Here is a 15,146-nt window from a genome sequence, read left to right as displayed (position 1 = left end):
CTAACGAAATGCAAATAAGGCATGTATACTATTGCGGGCCAAAAAGCCTTTCACCTTTGTTATAGTGACGCTGTCCAAAATGGAATAGCACTTATCTCCCTTCTATCCCGCAGCATAGTTTAATCTGAGGCACCACACCACCTGCCTCAGCACCAATGTAATATATGTTATTATATGCCCTTGTAAAAAGGCTTACATTGGGAAGACATCCAGAGCTGTCAAATTACGCATAAGTGAGCATAAATCTAAGATCAGAACGGGCCAGCAGAATGCTCCACTAACGATGCATTTTTTGGAACAGAAACATAGGCCAGAAGATCTGAAATGGTGGGCAGTCGAGAAAGTGTCTGGCACTGATGCGGCCAACACAGCTGCACGCTTAGCGCAAAAAGAACAATGGTGGATATACCAGACCAATAGTCTAGAGAGGGGCCTGAATCAACGAGAAGAATGGAACTGAGGTCCTCTTTCCACTTCTCCCCACTATCAAATGTGTCTATGTTATGTAAGACACTATCGCGTTTTTAGTCCTTCTTTTGTGACCATGTCTTGTAGGACACTATGTCGTTTTTGGTCCTTCGTTTGTATTTATGTCCTTATTTTGGAAATAAAAGAGGGACCATGACGAATATTGTTCTGTCCTTCCGTTCCTCAGAGGCACACGGTACTAAACTGCTAGTTACTACTGCGGCAAATAAGGTAAGCAGGTTTGAAGTAGGCGTTTGTTTACCACTCGGTTTATTGGGTCTGCTGTTGACGGGATCCGTCTATTTATTAATTTACAGATTCACCCATCAGCGTACACGCCCATCAGCGGAGAGGTGTGTCATTATCCACTTTGCGACCGTGAGCGTTTAAACTATGCTGCGGGATAGAAGGGAGATAAGTGCTATTCCATTTTGGACAGCGTCACTATAACAAAGGTCAAAGGCTTTTTGGCCCGCAATAGTATACATGCCTTATTTGCATTTCGTTAGTTCTAAGAGGATTCAATTTGTTTCTTAGGCGGTTTCTTTGAAAACTTTGAGAAGAGCCATCTTGCTTCCATTCTGTTGGCGCAAGAAGTGTTTCTGACCTGTGCTGTGAACGGATCAGTTTAGGTATAGAACGTGAGCTGCCAACTAAGAGATTAACATGGGCATTCTCTAATTTGTGTGACACTAATAAGTTTGATTTATTGTTTCCTGTGTTTTTGTCACAGGTTTCGTTTTTCGTGAAAAACCAAACTGACTAGACTTATACTAAAAGCCACTGGGATACAAGTCACTAGGCGAACCTAATGGGGTTCGCAGGTATGTTTTCTCACTTGTATTTGTACTCTGAAGCAGTTCACAGTTGGGACGGTAGGGGTATACTCAGCACTTAAAGGGATATGTGTCTCTAAGTATGAATACGGGAGTAGCTTAGTTTCCCTTTTTTTGAACCCTGGAGCCCTGAATGAAATTGGGGGGACTGTATATGGGGATATGAAAATAGCTGATTTAGTCGGCTTTACTTAAACTGGCTGTACTGTACTGACCAGTTTTGATGGGATCATGGGTAAGGGAATACCCACTTGGACTTAGAGACAATTTTTGGTCTAGTGTTCAATGTTTGATCCAATTCATGAGAGAGAGTTCCTGATAGAAGGTTGACAGCAGTATTTTAACTATGTCTTAATTGTATGTTTTGTTCATTTTTAGAATGTTGCTACTGTTCATCCAATCCCGATGAAGACACACACAACTTGTCGAAGTCGAAACTATTAAATAAATGGGAAGCTTTTTTGTAAAGAAGATTGATATTGTTAGGCACCAATAGTCTTAGGCACCAATAGTCGATATTACATGATATTATATTTAGGAATGAACTGTGGTTTATAACATTCTGAATGTTTTATAAACTCAATGAAAAGAAGTGGTTTAATGAATTGATCAGCTTCTTTAATTTCTCTACACTGTACATTATTTAAATATTGCATTAGAGTGTGTATGTAAGGTTGTATGATTAGCAAAATGTCTTTTAGAATTAATTAAATTAATATGTGTTGAAGTGTTTTTTAGATAAATCTTAATAAAATGAATATACCGATTTAAGTTCTTACTTGTCTGTCCACCTTCTTCAGTCTCTCTTGTTCTCCTGATACCATTCTTGTTCATAATGCTTGGTGTTACCTCTAGGTATCAGTGAAAGTTGAGGTTCCCACTTTGGGTTTGTTGTTATCCTACAAATGAAACCTAATAGATGGGAGAATCTCAGGATTGCTGCTTGGTTATGGCGAACAAACCATGTTAGTGAGAAAATAAATTGTATCTCGTCACTGCAGTGTGGGGTGTGGTTACTAAGCACTTCGTATTGGACCATGTCAGATCTAGCAGTATTTTGATACATTAGCTTGGGGCATTGCAAACAGCAGCACATCCTTCATGAACAATCGAACATTGTTTACCTCTGTGACAATGGCAACAGGTCGGTCAAAGCAAGTGCTATTTCCACAAAAATAAAGTCTAGCTCACTTTAAATACACAAATAATTTTCCCAGACGTGCACGTTTCTGGATAAATTGAACCATTTTACCCATAGCTGCATCACAAAATTCATCACTGATTAAGGTACATTTGATTTTGATATGATTACTTATTTAAGAGGAATTCTAGAGACCCAAGGAACACATGCTCACCAAAAACAGTTAAATTGTGTCTTTCACTGGTACATGGAGGCCACCAGAAGGTATTCCGATTCTAAGACCGGGGTCTGAAAGATGCCCAAGAGAAACTACAAGAACAGTCAAAAGAATTGAAGGCAGTGTGAGCACATTTGGCCATTCCTAGGAACAGAATAAATTACAGCAGACTTTATCTAGCACCTCAAGGGGCACCCCAAACAAAATAACCTCCAGAAGATTGGTTTAGAGTTGCATAATCCTGCTAGATTTAATGTTGTACCTGATCAGGCACAAGAAAAAAACCAAGCAGATGCTCTTTTAATAAAGAAATGCACTATAGACCAGCTGGCTCCCTTTGGCTTCCTAAAGGGTGGGAGGATTGAATTCAAAAGCACAGACTCATCTCTTAGTGAGCCACCAAGTATAGCAGATCATCACCTATCTGATCATTGGTAGTCTCTCGTTGCACTGCCAATTAGTCATTGATGTGCTGCACAATAAAATGCCCAGTTTATAATATCTGTGGGGCCTCACAGGCAACTAATGCATCTGATAACTTTGAATGGTTTCCCATTATATCCCCATAAAATGACCCCATAATACCCTTTGAGACAGTTTCCTGGGACAGTTCACGTCACCACAGTGTGCCAATATTCTGTTTAATATCATGCAAAGATATCCTAAAATCCATGGCGATTCAATGATGTTTCAAAGAGAGTGACTGGTCACCATTGACTGCTACAATACTACTTGTTCTGATCTGGGAGCTGCCCTTCCTCCTGACATGCCCACCCTATTGAAACAGAAAAGCATTTGGCCATTGCAAGAACCCACTAGGGAGGCATTAAATGAATGTACTGACAGGTTAGACCACACGCTTATAAAGATACAGACTGGATCAAGATCATTGCATACAAACAAAGTAAAGGAATGAATCCAGCCAGTTTTTTTTAGAGGCTAAAACAATGCTCTGGTCAGTTTTTGGGGATCCCCAATATGGTGATTACTGCACAAGTCTTGGGCCTCATTATAAGATTGGATGTGAAGGAAAAAAGTGGCGGTAATTCCATGACAGCCACTTCTACCGCATTGCCAAACTCCAAATGTGCCGGTGGGGGTCACCTGATTTACCTTCAGCGGAAAGCTGGAGTAAATCCGACCCGACTGGTAAAAAACAGACAGTATAATCAGCACTGGTATTACCAGTGCTGATAATAATGGAAATTCCCTCCATGGGGTCATGTGGGACTCCATGGAATGGGGAATAGGGAATGGGGAATTACCACTGTTGCCAGCACCTGTAATATCCTGGAAATTCTGTGATATTAGGTGTCGGTAACGATAGGTCCATTTGCTGGTATCCTGTCGGAATTATCGGTGGGATTCCAGCAAAACTATAATGACCCCCATGGTTTACACATTCATAATGGGGCTGCAGCCCAAGATTGCTGATGGAATTAAGGCAGTACCCACTGGTTGGAAAGGCAAGAATTTAACTGAAGTGTTATTATCTATGCAGTGTTTTCATGAAATGTCAGAGGTACAGAAAAAGACTTCTCGAGATAGACTAATGGTGTTACAAATCCAGCGTCTCCGGCCTTTGCAAGGAAGTGCAGGGCAACTAGCAGAATCTAGCTACTGAGAAACATTAAGGAAGATAAATCCCAGTTATTGTGGGTCAAGGGGAACATCAAAATATGCAGACTTCAAACGTTTACAGCATTCCGTTTACCTACTGTAAAGAGTTTGGACATTGAAATTTGGAGTGCCTGGATAGACCAGCTCAACAGTCACCATCACCAACACAGCTTCCTCCTTCTTTCTTACAGTCATGTCCACTATCTCTGCTGCCTGCAATAGGACAGCCAGGGGGGCAGTAATATGGTTTTACCACTGATCCCACTTGATCCTTCTGTTCTGAATGTAAACTGTGTTTTTTAGCGAGAATAGCGTGGGCCTCATTACAAGTATGGTGGTCGGAAATAAAGGTGCTGGTAGCAACGTAATGGCACCCTTTCGAGACCGCCATACTACATGAATGCTGGTAGGGGCCACGGATCACCGGCAGGCCTGGCATATCTCCCACTGAAGCACTGGCACCATTAGCAGCGGTGCTGGTGCTTCAGTGTCCCCATGTCCATGGAGTCCTATAAGACTTCATGAGAATTGGGATTTACTGTTCCGCCGTCACTTGTAATATCCCGCTGGCACCGGGATTTTGGGCAGCAGAATCAATATTACAGGGTTTGCTGGCAACCCACCGGAAGCACCGTCAGGTTGCTGCAACCTCGTAATCAGGCCCTGTGTCTTGTCTAGTTGATACTGAAGCCTCAATCTCCATTTTGGAAGCACCTGAGTTTCCAAATGCTCCATGTTTAGACAAAGGGATAAATGCAGTAGGTAATGGCGGTAGACCAATTCCTCACCTGGTTCGATGACCTATGACTGTCACTTTGGGTCAATTCTCTGACCATCATGCTTTTCTTTTGATCCCTTCAACAGCAGTGAATTTATCAGATTTGGATCTATTGTGCAAAATGGATGGACTTATCTATTGTTCTCGTAATGTTATTTTTTTGGATGACACGATACAAAGGGAATAAGGATTTTTGGCTGCTTTGCAACAGTCTGCAAATTTGCAAAATGAGCTGTGGGTCCTCACGTCCTTGTTGTAACACAGACCTTTGAATCAAGTTTTTCCACAATTGTGGCCCACACATGTAAATGAAGTGAGAAGAATATTGAATGTGGAACCAGTACCCATCACTCGGTACCCAGCAGAACCTCTTCCTTGTATCCCACAGAACCCCATTTCAAAATAAGTCAGAGAGGATATAAAACCATCATTGAATCATTGCTTAAGCAAGGTTGTAATAGTTATATTTTACCAGTCAAAAAATCTGGGGAAAAACAATTTATAATGGACGTCTCCACTGTTAATGCAGCATTTCTGCTGCGCTCCCCATTGTTCTCATAAATACAGCGTCACTACCTCATCGGAATCTGTATGACATAAATTATACTGCAGAATATCACAGTATCAAAGGTAAAATTGCTGGTTGTCTGGTACTGGTATCTAACACTGATGGCTCTTTAACACAAATCCGTCATTATGTCCCAAAATACGAGGGCACTATTCAATGAGGTTGGGACCGCCAGACAAGGTTTTGGGACAGAGAGTGCCAACACCTGTTCATTATCATAAAGAAAGTGCTCACCTGTGCCTACTCTGAGATTGAAGCGTCCCCCCCACCCCCCCAAGCCCCTAGTTACAGGAACATCACATCTATAACAGTCATAGTCATTCTGCATAAATGTTTGTAGTTATTTGAGCACATTTACATACCCATTCTCAGGTTTATCATTGTTAACATTTACAAAGCCATGGGGTTTATCTCCCGTGCAAGTTACAGTCACAGAAAGGATATTTATGCTGGGCTCAGGCAGATTATTTTTTATCCCAATTCAGCTTTACCGAAATATAGTAAACCAGATCCCCTGAGGGCCAGCCTTTCATACCTGACCTAACAAGAAAAGGAGGAAGCCGCAAAGATGGATTGGCTCCTTTGGCAATGTATCATGAACTGGGACAACATGGTTATCTTTAACCAGGTCCCACCAGGCACTGCTTTCACCTTGCTATTTAAGTCTGCAATATTCAATACCAACATTTTCAGACCCAGCATACCTGTGAGGCTCCCTGAAGCGTTGAGTCTAATGGAATCCCCAGGTATTTACATATGGAGACAAGCTCAATTTCCTCCCCATCCATAGTCCATTTAAAAGTATATTGAGAGCTAAAAAAAATAATTTTGGTTTTAGAGATCTTTATTTTTAAAGAGTTGATTGCTGCGTAAGAATTCAAGAGACTCAAAGACACCTGCAGGCCCCCAGGTGTTAGATCAAGCAAAGCTAGATCATCGGCATAGGCCAGCCACTGCACTGGGGTGTCGCCCAGTTTAGGGGAATGGTGATTGGGTGTACAATAGCCCCTCCAAGGTCTGATAAATACAGGTTAAACAACATAGGTGCAAGAATGCACCCTTGCTTAAGCCCCTTCTGTGTGGTTAACCAACTCAACATTGCACCATGTTGATCTAACCGGACCCAAGCCCTATGGCGTTCATATAAATGGATGATCATTTTTAATAAACCCAACAGGATGTTCCAGCTTTGCAGATTTACCCACAGCCTGTTCCTATTCACAGTGTGCAAGGCTGCGCTGAAGTCAATGAAGGCCACATACACTGATGTTTTACGAATCAACCAGGCATTCTGTACATTCAAAACTATAGCAAGGCCGTTGATGGTAGTGTTGTAGCGCTAGATTAAACCGAATGATGTTCTTGGTCTTGGTCCATTATCTCAGCTCCTCTAAGAGCACCGTAGCAAATATTTTGGCTGCAGTGTCTAACATCTCCAATAACCGATAATTTGGTGGGTCAGTGCGACAGCCTTTTTTGAAGACGGGATGATGATACTGTCTCTCCAGGAGGATGGAATCGCCTGAGTTGCACTGATCAAAGAAACAACCAGTAAAGTACCTCTGCCCAGATTTTCGTGTCTGTCTTATTTAAATGGTTGCAGAGAAAATGAGGCCCAGGTGCACTGGAAGATTTACTGTCTGCAATCAGATTGGCGATATCAATAGGGCCTTTCCCAAGGGTCCAGATGAAAGGGGTCAGAGCTACCATGGGGCTCTCTGTGTTACTCCCACCCAATGTTGTCTGGATGTGCGTGGCACAATCCTACTTCAAGACTCCATTGATATCTTTGTCTTGGGATTCATTTCAATTAATAATTTACCAAAACTCATTGGTATTATTTGAAAGGGAGGACTGAACAGGCATGCCACCTGGAGCATTTTACATGGTACCTATGCCAGTGTAACCATTTGCACTATTTATTCTTAATATCCTTGACCAATAGTGCAAAGTTAGTAGGGTTAAGCTGTAGTCTGGTCATACTAGGAAGATCCCTATGTACAGCCCTCTTTTTTCTTTGATGTTCTTGTCAAATATGTGACAACTTAACTTCCTAGCTCCAATACCTACTCTGGAGTGGCCACCAGAGGTGATCATAATACTGGACTTGATGCTCTCAACACAAGCCTCATATTTACCCATTGCTGAGCGTGCAGTTTCGATGGTCTTAATATGCTTGGTGCTCACACTCTCCAAAGTATAACTTCAGAGTAATTCCCGGGCTACCAACAAAGCCATCCCACTCTTGCCAACACTCCACGATATACAATTTCGGTTGGAATTGACAGTGAGTGTCCCAGCTGAGGCGTTATCACTATGATGACTCTCTAATTTGAAAAGTAATATGATAGGATAATGATCACTCTTTTGTCATTGGAACACGTATATATGTCTTCAATCAGACAAGGAGCATTTGAAATGAATATGTAGTTCATAATACGGGAGCACTCATGACAGGTTCTGGTGAACTGCCGGGGGCAATCAAAGGGACTGGCTCCATTAACCATACTAAAACCTTCTGAGTAAAGCAGAGTTGCCCAGCTAGTATCCCTGCAGCAAGCCCTATCTAGCCTACCCTCCGGGGAGTTCAAAGGGAGGACATGCCATTCCCACTCCCTCCACGAGACATCTCTGGGAATCCTGCAATTAAAGTCCCCACATATGAGAAATGGTGACTGACATTCCAAAGTGTTAGTTATTCACTCCAGTTCCTTAAGTGAGCTTCATGAGGACCTTGGTATGGGTGGTCATAAACATTTATCATAATGATTTATTTTACCCCAGCCTTTTTAGACTCTCTGAAGTGTGTTACTCTCCCCATAAGTACATTCAGAGACACGCATGCTCGTTCCTCCAAACAATGCGTTTTTCTTACTCTCAGAATCAAACCACCCTTGGGGCGACACCTTGGTCCCTGTTAAGTTAATTTGGTGGCACTGTATATCTAAGTTTCTTGTAGGGCAATGATACTTAAATTGTTTATGTTTTCCAATAAGCCATCCTGCTTGAATAGGAGCAAGTGGCCCTGTCTGTTCCAACCTATTAGCAGAAATGAGGACTAGGAGCACTGATGACTACGATGGTTTACCATGTTGGCAAGCCATTCGCCAATGACACTACTTCCCACATGCATTGGCCCACAAAATTCAAGACCCCCCTACCAGGGAGGGAGCCTGCACTGGCTGTTTGTACCCATGTACCCTGTTCAACTACCCCATCTCCTCTTTTAGATGTGAATGTAAAACTTCCAGCATGTTCACCGCAGTGCTGTTGTACTGACCCAATGACCACCTGTGTGTTATTTTGCCTTATAGAATGAGGGTAGATGTCACAGACTTTAACATTCGAATTACTTTCCTGCTCATCATCAGCTTCCATTACCAAACATTCCAATCCAATCTTTAAGAAAGATGGCCAATGTTCAGGAATCTAATCAATAGTATTTTTCACCTTAAAGTGAAAAATTGAAGTTGCATACTTTACGTTCTCCTGAATATCCACAATTTGTATGTCATCACTGCTAATGAAACGTAAAGTAATTATTTTGAGAGCACGTCTTAACCTGTTTCCGACCAACGAAATAATGGCAATTAGAGGGAAATCGGCCTCAAATAAATGTCGATATTGTGATAAACCAGATCAGGTGGAAACGCTGAGACACATTTTGTTATCATGCTCAGGCTTCAATGAAAGGACAACCACCTATCTGGTCCATCTTTTCCCTGACCTGCAAATCCATAAAGAAGAAGTTTGGTGGAATCGTCATATATGTGGAGAAAAAACTTCATTTGTGACAGCGGTGGCATCCTTCTTTCAAAACATCTCCGTAGGACAGAGTGATGAACATAACATCTTAAATTGAAGAAGGAAATCAATGAGCTCAGTAAAGGACACACAAAGCAGAAACCAGGGTCATGAAAACAAGAACTAGATTAGGAATGTTAAGTTTCTGTCTTTTCGTTCCTTTTATTGGAGGAACATAATGCAGGATTTTCCTGCTCTGTTTTATCTTGTAAAAATTGTAAATCAATTGAATCAAGTAAATAAAAATAAAAAAAGTAATTATTGTTTGAAACAATTCCAACACAGAAGAAGCTGCAGATTCTGAGCACCCTGGATTTGCTGTTGCGTTCCAATGACATTAGATACGTGTTTCAAGCCTGACTCAGCACAACAAGGTTCAGTCTTAACCAGAACACTATTGGCAGGACAACCCGCCCCTGCAGTTGGAATATCAAATAGGCCTTCACGATTATAAACCTTCTCTTCTGTTGAGGCACCCACTGCCCTATGAGTTTTCCTTTGCACCCCGCCCCTCTCATTTGCCTGCCCTTAAGATGCAGGTCCACCGACAGACTGCTGTGTGCATTGATTTCCTTCAGATGTTTATTGCCAATTTAACTTTTTGAAATTATGTTTAGTTCATGCACACTCCCTTATTCCAAAGCAAAGGAAGTGTCAACCAAGCAATGTGATTGATGAGCAACCTCAAAAATATAGCCCTTATTCTTAGAGGTATCACCCATGTGTGCAGGAAAAGAATTTGAAATTCTGCTGACTTAACTAGTTGCCTTAGTCAATGTTTGAGTTGTGTGAGGAGTGGTCTACTAGGCAGCCGTAAATTGCTCCTTCCTTTTCCTCTTAAGCTTAAGGTCATCATACAACATTGCTTGTTTGGTAACTATTCTGGTCTTAGGTTTATTCCAAGCAACTGTATCTGGATTCCCCCTAACTTCCTTAATGTATGAAGGTCCCTTCTCTCTCCTAGCTTGGTGTTAGAGTACGACCATTAATGAAGTGATATTGGCTTGAATCTTTTCCATACTAATGGCATGCTCCTTAGTAGTAGTGATAATTTGGCTACGTGAAAACGAAGCTTCCCTAACAGTAGTGTCCTGGCTCTCAAGTCCATTCACTAGATTATCACATTTAACAATCAGCTGTAGTAGCAAGGCTTCCAAGATACTACACATTGCTGCTGACGCCCAACTGGCAGAACTATCCTGCAACGTGTTATTAGACTCTCTGATTGAGTCCGATATAGTGTGGTCAGAGTTTGTGTGTGCCCAAGTGGCAAAGACACATTACATGTTGGCCAGAAAGGTGTATGGACATTCGCACAAGCTTCAATTATGTTGAAAGCTGATAAATCCCTAGATGGCTCACCAACATCTGGCACTGCCAGGTCTACCAATTTGTCTGCCACCACCAGATTCAAACATATCGGGGGCATGGCCCTACAAACCATTTTTAAGCACAAGAGTTCCAATAAATGACTCAATCTTTAATCTAAATAGCCCGGATCTAGCAGATTCAACAAAGACTCAATGGTTTTTTAACCTAAACAAGGCATAGAGGTAGTCATTTCCTCCACCAATTCAGAGCAATATTAATTTGCATTGACGGCTTTGTTAGATAAATGGGTTTCACGTGCTGCAAAATAATTAGCAATTATTATGGAGTTCTTAGTTCCCCTTTCTGCATCACCAAATCTGTAAGTCTTTTGTGGGCACGTTCTGGTCGATCGACGAAGACAGTTACTTTCCTCAGCGTTGACAGCATTTGCTGCCACCAGTAACAACTCACTTTCCTCGTGCGCCAGATATGAAGGATTAGCTATAATTACCAAACACTCTTTCTCCTCACAGATTGGAACCAAGGTTGTTACCTGGCCCTTCATAATTCTCTGTGGGGTGACTGCAACACGCTTGGCTGCACACCCTGCAGTCGCTCCCTTAGCACGCTGCTTCAGCGTGTCTCTACCAGGCTGGTTTACCTGGGGAAGAGCGGCTCAAAGGGCAGAGCCCAACAACAGCCATTTTTACTACCAAATATAATGGAACACAATGGGCCTCATTACGAGTTTGGAGGCAGCCATGGCTGCCTCCAAACCGGGCTCCTTTACCGGGTTCCGGCAATGGGGACTTACCGGGTCATTCCGACATAGGAGGACCCGGTAAATCCTCCTTGTAGGAACCATTCTCCATTCCCATTTGAGTCCCCATAGGGCTCAATGGGGATGGGGATGGAGGTAACAACTGGCACATTATAAGTGTCCCTCTGTTACCTCCCTCTTCCCCTCGCGGGACCCGGAAAAGACATTGGGTTTTACCAGACGTCTGATCCGGGTCCCGCGAAAGGAACCTCGTAATACGCGCTCCCAGAATGAAGGGGAGCGGTCCCGTACCGGCCCCCTTCATTCCGGGAGCGCAAGGGTCGTAATGAGGCCCAATGTATCAACCGTGAAAGGAAAAGAGGCTGAATGGGCTATCTCTGGTGTCAAACCTGTGTTTAGTGCAAGTGCTCAACTCAATGAACTGCCTTTAAGGCCAAAATGTTACTACCAATCTTTTATCAAGTGGCATGAGTACCGTGGTTAATGCCCATCTAGATAAATGTGTACTGGAGAGTTAGAGAAAGACCCACTTGAAAAAAGATTTGTAAATCTGGCCCAGAATGTGTAAAAGTGCTGCAATCTCGCTTTCAAAAATAAAAATAAAAATCTTTAAAACAAGGAGATATTTCTGTGCGCTGCTCTTAGAGTGACATATCTATATCTATGCTTAACTTCTCACTACAACATGCATATAAAATATTACATACAAGCCGTTGCGTGCAAGAGAAAGTAGTCAATACTTAATCATCACAATTCCAAGGGCCAGATTACAGAAACTTTGCACCCGTTTGAGTACAAAGTTTGCACGGTATTAGCACTAGGGCAAAAAAAACATTGCACCTCGACAAGTGTAGTTTGGCATATTAAAAGCACCAGGGCTAAAATTGCCCTACTGCAAAAAAGATACATTTCCAATAAATGTTTACACCGTGGCAAAGTTTGCCCTAGTGCTAATCAAAAATGTATCTTTTAGCCGAGGTGCAATGGTTTTTTAATGTGTCCCAGTGTTTTTAAAAATAGGGTAAACTTTGCCCTAGTGCTAATACTGTGCAAACTTTGCACTTGCACCAGTGTCTGTAGCCTCTTCAGTGCTGTAATAATGGCTTTCTAGTGGTTAAGAATGTTCTCCAGGCGGTAGGTGACCAATGCAGAAGAACTCGTTTAGTAGAAAATGTCACCTCAAACAGTCCCTCGCCTGTTATTTGGGAAAGTAACAGTTTCAATCTCATCAGGGTTCTGATTTGGTTGCGCTGCGGTAGGCCTCCTGTCACAGATGAAACCAAGACGGCATCAACTCTACATCTCGTGAGAAAAATCAAACAACCGAAAGAAAACACGCAAAGCAGTGGCCACCGATATAATAAGAGGTTCGGGGGGAAGGAAATAAGCCCTTGCCCGCTGAGCCCAATTTTAATATTGATGTTGAAGCAGTGAAAAGGCTTCATCTTTGAAATGGGGAGAAATTGAAAGACAGAAATTGAAACACGGAATGCGTTAAACGGACATTGAGGAGAAATGGGACATATTATTCAAATTGCGCCTGGCTGCTAAATTGAGAGCCTTCGTTTTGGGTTCTTGAGACTATAAAGGAAAACAAGATGCAACTCCGACTCTGCTTGAACCCCGAAGGTTCATTAGGAGAGCCGAATGGCGGGCTCTTTCGAAAGGAAACAGAGCACTTTGGGAAATGGATTCCTCAGAAGAAGCAAACACATTGAAATACAGTGATTGCTTTTTTTCATACTGTGCCAATTTGAAAAGCAACATTTGGGAATGCGAAAGCATTCACTCAAATGCGCAATCTATCGCTTATGATTGCTCGCAGACTATTACCTAAACACTACCATTATACTGCATCGCTTAAAAGAGCCATTACTAGACCGACTCGGGGACAAGATGCATATTTTTGTCACTTCAGTTGGGAAACAGATTAATATTCAATGGTATGAAAAACGTTTGCGCAATTCACCTGAGTGCACTGCTCTATTTTGATGGTTTAACACCACAAGTAGATTCTGGAAAATGTGCACATGTATTAGTGTCTCTTTTTAATACTGAAGTTGTCCTGGTCCTAGTGAAATGGATCTGTCTTTAGCGCCCCTACTCGAATGCGGTCAATAAAGATGTGGGGAACAAGGGCATGCTCTGCCATGACAACCTCACATTCACAGGGTCATATTATTGTGGTGGTCCGGCCACCCCCTTTGCCAGTTTGTATTTTTACCCCATTGCTCATCATCTTTTTCCTCCAGCTGGTGCCTCCCCAATCTCATTCCTGCCTCGTCCGTTACTCTCTGGTATCTCCATGCCTCTGCAATTTCTCACTGCTTCACTACTTCCTAACAGTAGGGATGTCATTTCACCAAAATGCCAGGGGTAGCGGAAGTGACATCCTATGATCCTTGACCTCTGACATTGCAGGAAGTGATGTAATTTGGCACCTCCTCCCCAAAGTGACATCACAGGAAGTGATGGAACATGACAGTTTACCCCTTGACAAAACAGAAAGTGGCATCACATAGCATTCTTTCTAAGTACACTATGATAAATATGGTTACAGTATCACTGTAATGTGATATACATTTCATACAAGAATGGATCACCATATGTATCGGCAGAAAAAAACTTAAGAAATAAGAAAATAACTTCAACTTGCGAAAAGCAAAATACATAGTCCAAAATGGATGCTTATTCTACTCTAAATGCTTTTTGGAGGATTTTGTCTGCACTGTGAATATGAGGCGTTTAAGAACTGACTAAATCAGTGACTCACCCCCTGAAGTGTGCCTGAAATAAATCTTTTGTGAGACTAGCAATTATTGTTTAGAATTCCATAAAGACAAATTATTTGTTATTCCTATTCTTTCTTATTTAGGGTCACTACTCAAAGTCCAGGAGCTTCAATTTGTAAAAGAAAAAAAAAAAACTTTTAGTTTTTTATTTAGGGGTATCAAGGGAGACCTCAGGGGTTGCAAGTGCGAGCTCTGACGACCCCTAAATGACGTCCCTGCCTAACCACCCTTCAAACTCTCTTTCCATGCATGCTGCTGTACGCTAAAATGCTCTTGCCGGCCTCCACCCTCCTCAACTGTACACTTTTTCCTCCAATTGTTAACCACCCTTTAGTACCTGCAGTCTATCCAGAGGTGAGATGGGTGCGAAAGGCAATAATGGCCTGCAAGGCTGTCTTTACTGGTATTATTATTATTATTATTATTATTATTATTATTATTATTATTATTATTATTATTATTATTATTATTATTATTATTATATCAATTGAGCAAGGACCTAGCTTCCAGAAGCAACAGAGCACTTTACAGAGGTATACAAGAGTAGAGATGCATAACGGACCACTTTACAGAGGTATACAGCAGTACATATGCCTAACAGAGCACTTTACAGAGATATACAACAGAAAATAGAGCACTTTACAGAGGTAAACAACAGTACAGATGCATAACAGAGCTCTTTTCAGAGGTGACAATATGTTTATGTTTATTGTGTTTATATATAGGGCTTTACGCCAATAGAACAGATATACAGCAGGGGGCTGCAGAGGGGCATAGAGTAGGGGTACAGCTGTACCGGGTGGCAGGGAAGAAAGGGGCAGACACCATCT

At 42.0% G+C, this 15,146-nt stretch overlaps 1 protein-coding gene across 2 annotated transcripts in view; it reads right to left on the bottom strand.

The window, feature by feature from the left end:
* LOC138472969 (heparan sulfate glucosamine 3-O-sulfotransferase 1-like) overlaps window positions 1-15,146 on the bottom strand; it is a 1,058,871-nt gene that overhangs the window by 45,711 nt on the left and 998,014 nt on the right. The gene's annotated exons all lie outside the window — the stretch shown is intronic.

Source organism: Ambystoma mexicanum, chromosome 8, assembly GCF_040938575.1.
Source record: "Ambystoma mexicanum isolate Mex_15411 chromosome 8, UKY_AmexF1_1, whole genome shotgun sequence".
NCBI classification, from domain to species: Eukaryota; Metazoa; Chordata; class Amphibia; order Caudata; family Ambystomatidae; genus Ambystoma; species Ambystoma mexicanum.
This window is presented reverse-complemented; position numbering and strand designations above follow the sequence as displayed.